Here is a 5,000-nt window from a genome sequence, read left to right on the forward strand (position 1 = left end):
ATAAAGAAGAAAAAGAGAGATACATAGGGAGATAACAAAAATGGTTATCTAAACATTGTGTGCGATAACTAATAATTTATTATTATTATTCTTATTATTATTTATTATTATTATCATTATTATTATTATTATTATTATTATTAATTATTATTCTTATTACTATTATTATTATTATTATCATGATCATGATCATGATCATATATTTTTTACTTATTTTTTTATTTATCTATTATTTTTCCTTCCTCTCTATTTTTCTTTTCCTTTTTTTTTTCTTCTTCTTTCCTTCTTTCCCGTTGTTCAATAATGTCTTATTTATATTCTTTTTATCGGGGAAAAAGAATGAGATCGAGATAAGACTAATACTTATTTCCACATAATTACTTTGAACTTAATTAACACGTTTATGTGTTTTACGTGTATACGTGTCCTAAGAGCGTATAAGAGAACAAATGAGAGAATGAGAGAGAGAGAGAGAGATAGATAGATAGATAGATAGATAGATAGAGAGAAAGAGAGAGAGAGAGAGAGAGAGAGAAAGAGAGAGAGAGATGGAGAGAAATTTAATTATTTATCGATGTAAGCGAGAGTCTCTAATACATATTGCGTGCCGCGTGAGGTAAGCACAAATTTATAACGCAATTGCTCAAGTTATTCCTAGCGCGTTGCAACTCGGTTAATGATTCCCCGGGATTGTTAAAAGAGTTATGTCGGAGAGATATTACGGAACGCGATAAATTCTGATCGTAAAGCCTCGTCGGACCATTAAAGGTGTAGAGGTGAACTGGTGAACTCGTTGGTTGTTCGGAGCAAACGCGAGGGCGTGCTTGCTTGCTTTTTCTTTCGATGAAATAAAAATATCTCTTTCTCTCTCTCTCTCTCTCTTTCTTTTCATCAACGTTTTCCTGTTTTTCTTTCTCTCTCTCTCTCCCCCTCTCTTTCTCTCTCTCTCTCTCTCCCTTTCTCTCTTATATCGCTCGGAGGTATTCAATTTGATCCTCCATTCATTCTTCTCATCTTAACGATCGATTTCCTGCATTTATTTTTCTTTTCCTTTTTTATTTTATTTTTCTGTTTCCTTTTCTTTCTTTTTTTATTTTTAATATCTTTGTTTTTTTTCTCTTCTTCTTCCTCCTTTTTTTTTTTAGATTTATTCATTTTTTGTTTAGTTTCATTTATTTTTTTATTTCTTATTCTATTTGATCTTTCATTTGATTTTTTATTTGATTTTTTGCTGAAATACAACACACATACACAGAGAGAGAGAGAGGGAGAGAGAGAGAGAGAGAGAGAGAGAGAGACAGCACGTTTATCAAAACTTTTTCAATTATTTTTATTTTTCATTCGTTTTTTCATTTTATTTGATTTTATTTATTTTTTATTTTTCATTTATCTATTTTTTTTTTTTTTAATTTTGTTTAAATAGAGAGAGAGAGAAATAATAAAATGGCAGTGTGTGTACGTAGGTAAGATAGAAAGATTATAATACGTTGGACGAGCGAGCGAGCGAACGAGCCAAGCAAGTCAGTCGACTGGTGTAATATTAGTGGAAGATAAATTGTACGATAAACGCGAGTTAACTGTAGGAAAAAGAAAGGGGGAAAAAAAAGAAGAAGAAAAGAATTAAGATTAATAAATACGTTATATGAGTATACATGAGTGTGTGTGATGTGTATATATATATATATATATATATATATATGTATATATATACGCGTTCGTTTGGCTCTGTATTTCATCGAAAAGGACGTGGACGTTGGTAACGCACGATGATGTCTGTATGCGTGTATATATATATATATATATATATATATATATATATATATAATATTTTATAATATGAATACCACTACTACTCACTTAGATAATATCTTTTAGTTCGGGCATTTACGTGCCAAGAATAATAACACGGATGTGCGACTCACGCGATCGTTACGAAATTTTTCCGAGTCCTCCGCACTTTTGTCTCGACTTTAAATGCGTATGAACATATACGCATATATACGTACATACATATATACACGTAACATTTATACGTTGAAGTGTTTTTTCGTCAGCGACGTTTCGTTTAGTAAGATAACTAGTTTCTTTTCTTTCTTCCTATCTTTTTTCTTCTCTTTTTCTTTTTATTTTTTTTTTCTCTTTTTTTTTTTTTTTTTTTTTTTTTTTTGATACTTTCTGTGAAAACGAGAGTTATGCAACTTTTTAGTCAGTATGATTATACCAGGCTATATATCTGTCCGTATATTTCTGTGTTTCTGAATATGTAAACATTTATTTATACTTTATTACCTTTTTCAAGGAGTTATCTCGATCAAAAAAGGGGGGAAACGACCTTCGATCATTAGCACGTGTGTTCGAGATTCTTACGTCGTGACTCCTTTACATATATATATATATATACATATATATATATATATATATATATATATATATATATATTATACACACACATAGTGTGTATAAATGTATACGTTATATGTATGATATATGTATGTGTATATATGTATGTATGTTGAAGCCTTTACAGTGTAATAAACGCTGCCAATTATATTTATGAGTCATTTCCGTTCTCTCTTTTTTTTTCTCTCTCTCTCATATGTATTCTTCCATAGTTTCACCTATTTATTTATTTATTTTTTTCTTTTTTTAATCTACGAAATAGATACATACATATTTCTCAGAAAATGAATCATTGCAAGATAACTTCAACGAAATCGATATTTCGATGGAAAAAAAAAAAGAAGAAACAGAGTAATGATTTTAAGATATATATAATCGACAAATGGTAATATAATTCGCGACAAAGCGGTGTCGGATTATGAGTAAAAGAAAGAGAGAGAGAGACACACACATAGAGAGAGAGAGAGAGAGAGAGAGAGAGAGAGAGAGCGAAAGAGAGAGAGAGAAAAGAGAGAGAGTGAGAGATGGAGGTGGGAAAGAGGGAGAGAAAGATACAAAGCGTACTTTCTTTCATTGAAACATCCTTGAAAGTCCGGAAAATTCCATTAAAATGAAAATGGAGGCGGCGGCTACAATTCTCGTTTCTCCGCCCTCTTCTTTTTCCTTCTACCCCCCACCCCCATTTCTTTTTTATTTATTTTTTTTTTATATTCGTTCTCTTTCTCTCTCTCTCTCTCTCTCTCTCTCTCTCTTTCTCTATCTCTCACTCTTCCTCTATCTCTATTTCTCTTTTTACGTTTCTTTCTCATTTTCTTTCGACTCGATTCGAGCAAACGTATTCGTTTCTATCCGTACAAATACAGTCGTTTCCTTGCTTATTTTAACGAAAATAAATATCAAAGAAAGAAAGAAAGGTAAAAAAAAAAAATGAAAGAAAGAAAAAAAGAAAAAATAAGTGGAGAAAAGAAAATCACTGTTATTTTATTACAACACCTATAACTTTATCACTGTCTTGTTCGAATGTTCGAACGAGAAGGATAAAAAGAGATATATCTATACACATACAACACACATCTATATATTACACACACACATTTATATATATATATATACTTTTATATATATATATATATATATATATATATATAAAAGAAGATTCGATAGGTGATGACGTAAGTTGTAACCGATGACGAGAACGTTGCTTCGGACGATGATAGGGACTCGAAAGTAGGCCAATAAAAGATCCATTATTCAGCGTTAATAACGCATACGTAGCCCGATGAAACGAGATAAATCATGAAATCTAACTTTTTCTTTCCTTTTCCTCGTTTTTTTTTTTCTTTTTTTTTTTCTCCTCTTTCAAAGCCAAACGAAACCTATCCCGCTCACATTTATCTTTGTCATAATAATGATAATAATAATAATAATTATTATTAATTATATTTATTTATAATAATTATTATTAATTATTATTATTATTATTATTATTAATATCATTATCATTATCATTATCATTATTATTATAGTATCTCATTTAAGTATCAGTTTAAATTAAACTCGAGTAAAGAAAATAATCTTATTTGTTATTTTTCTCCTTAATAAAACGTCTCTCTCGAAGAGCATTCTCTAAAGACGATTTTCTTCTTCTTCTCCTATTTCTCTCTCTCTTTCTCTCTCTCTCTCTCTCTTTTTATTTCTCTCTTTCTCTGTCTCTTTTATACTCTTTTTTTTCCTTTTTTCTATTCTTTTGCTCGTCGCGTGTCGGTATGTCGACGCTTAACAGCGACATTAACTTTCTTCGTAGACATTCGGTACATCCCATAAAGATAAATTGACAGGGAATACTGTGTACGAATGCAAGAGACCGAGAATTGTTAGACTGATAGAAAGAAAGAAAGAAAGAAAGAGAGAGAGAGAAAGAAATAGAGATAGATCGATGAGAGAGAGAAAGAGAGAGAGAGAGGGTAAGGATGAGGGTGGAGGAGATAGTGGTAGTGGTAGTTGTAGCAATGTTGTTGATGTTCGTGGTGATATTAGTAGTATTCATGGTCGTAGTAGTAGTAGTAGTAAAGAAACTAGAATGAGAGAGAGAGAGAGAGAGAGAGGAATAGAAGGGACGGGGGGGAGTGCTGAGGGGTTGCGTTGAGCAGCAACACGGCTTTCGCGTTCGATCGATAGGCAGAGGCAGCTTCCTTCAAAGGAAAATTCCTCACGCTATTAAATCCAATTTAAAAACTTTTATTCCCTCCCCTTCTTTCCTCCACCTACTCCTCCACCTCCACCTCCGTCTCTTCCTCTTTTTTCTCCTCTTCCTCTTCCTCCTCTTCTTCCACCTCACTTCGTTCCTCCACCTCCTCTCTCTCTCCGACGGCAAATTTATTTTCCTTCGCTCCCCTTTGTGAAAGGGAATAAATTGCTAAAAGGATTTCGAACAATATAACGCTATCTATCATCCAAGCCGAGAGGGAGAGGGAGAGAGAGAGATAGTCTGAGAGAGAGAGAGAGAGTGGGGAGGGGTGGACGGGGGAGGGGGACGAAACACAGCCAGAAGTAGAGAGGGGTAGATTCTTTGATTCTGCTTTCGCATTCTTCTTTCCTTC

At 32.6% G+C, this 5,000-nt stretch overlaps 1 protein-coding gene across 5 annotated transcripts in view; it reads left to right on the top strand.

Moving 5' to 3' along the window:
- The window catches only part of LOC124423380 (TOX high mobility group box family member 3-like), a 209,347-nt gene that overhangs the window by 184,887 nt on the left and 19,460 nt on the right, over positions 1–5,000 (top strand). The window lies entirely within an intron of this gene.

This window comes from Vespa crabro, chromosome 4, assembly GCF_910589235.1.
Source record: "Vespa crabro chromosome 4, iyVesCrab1.2, whole genome shotgun sequence".
NCBI classification, from domain to species: domain Eukaryota; kingdom Metazoa; phylum Arthropoda; class Insecta; order Hymenoptera; family Vespidae; genus Vespa; species Vespa crabro.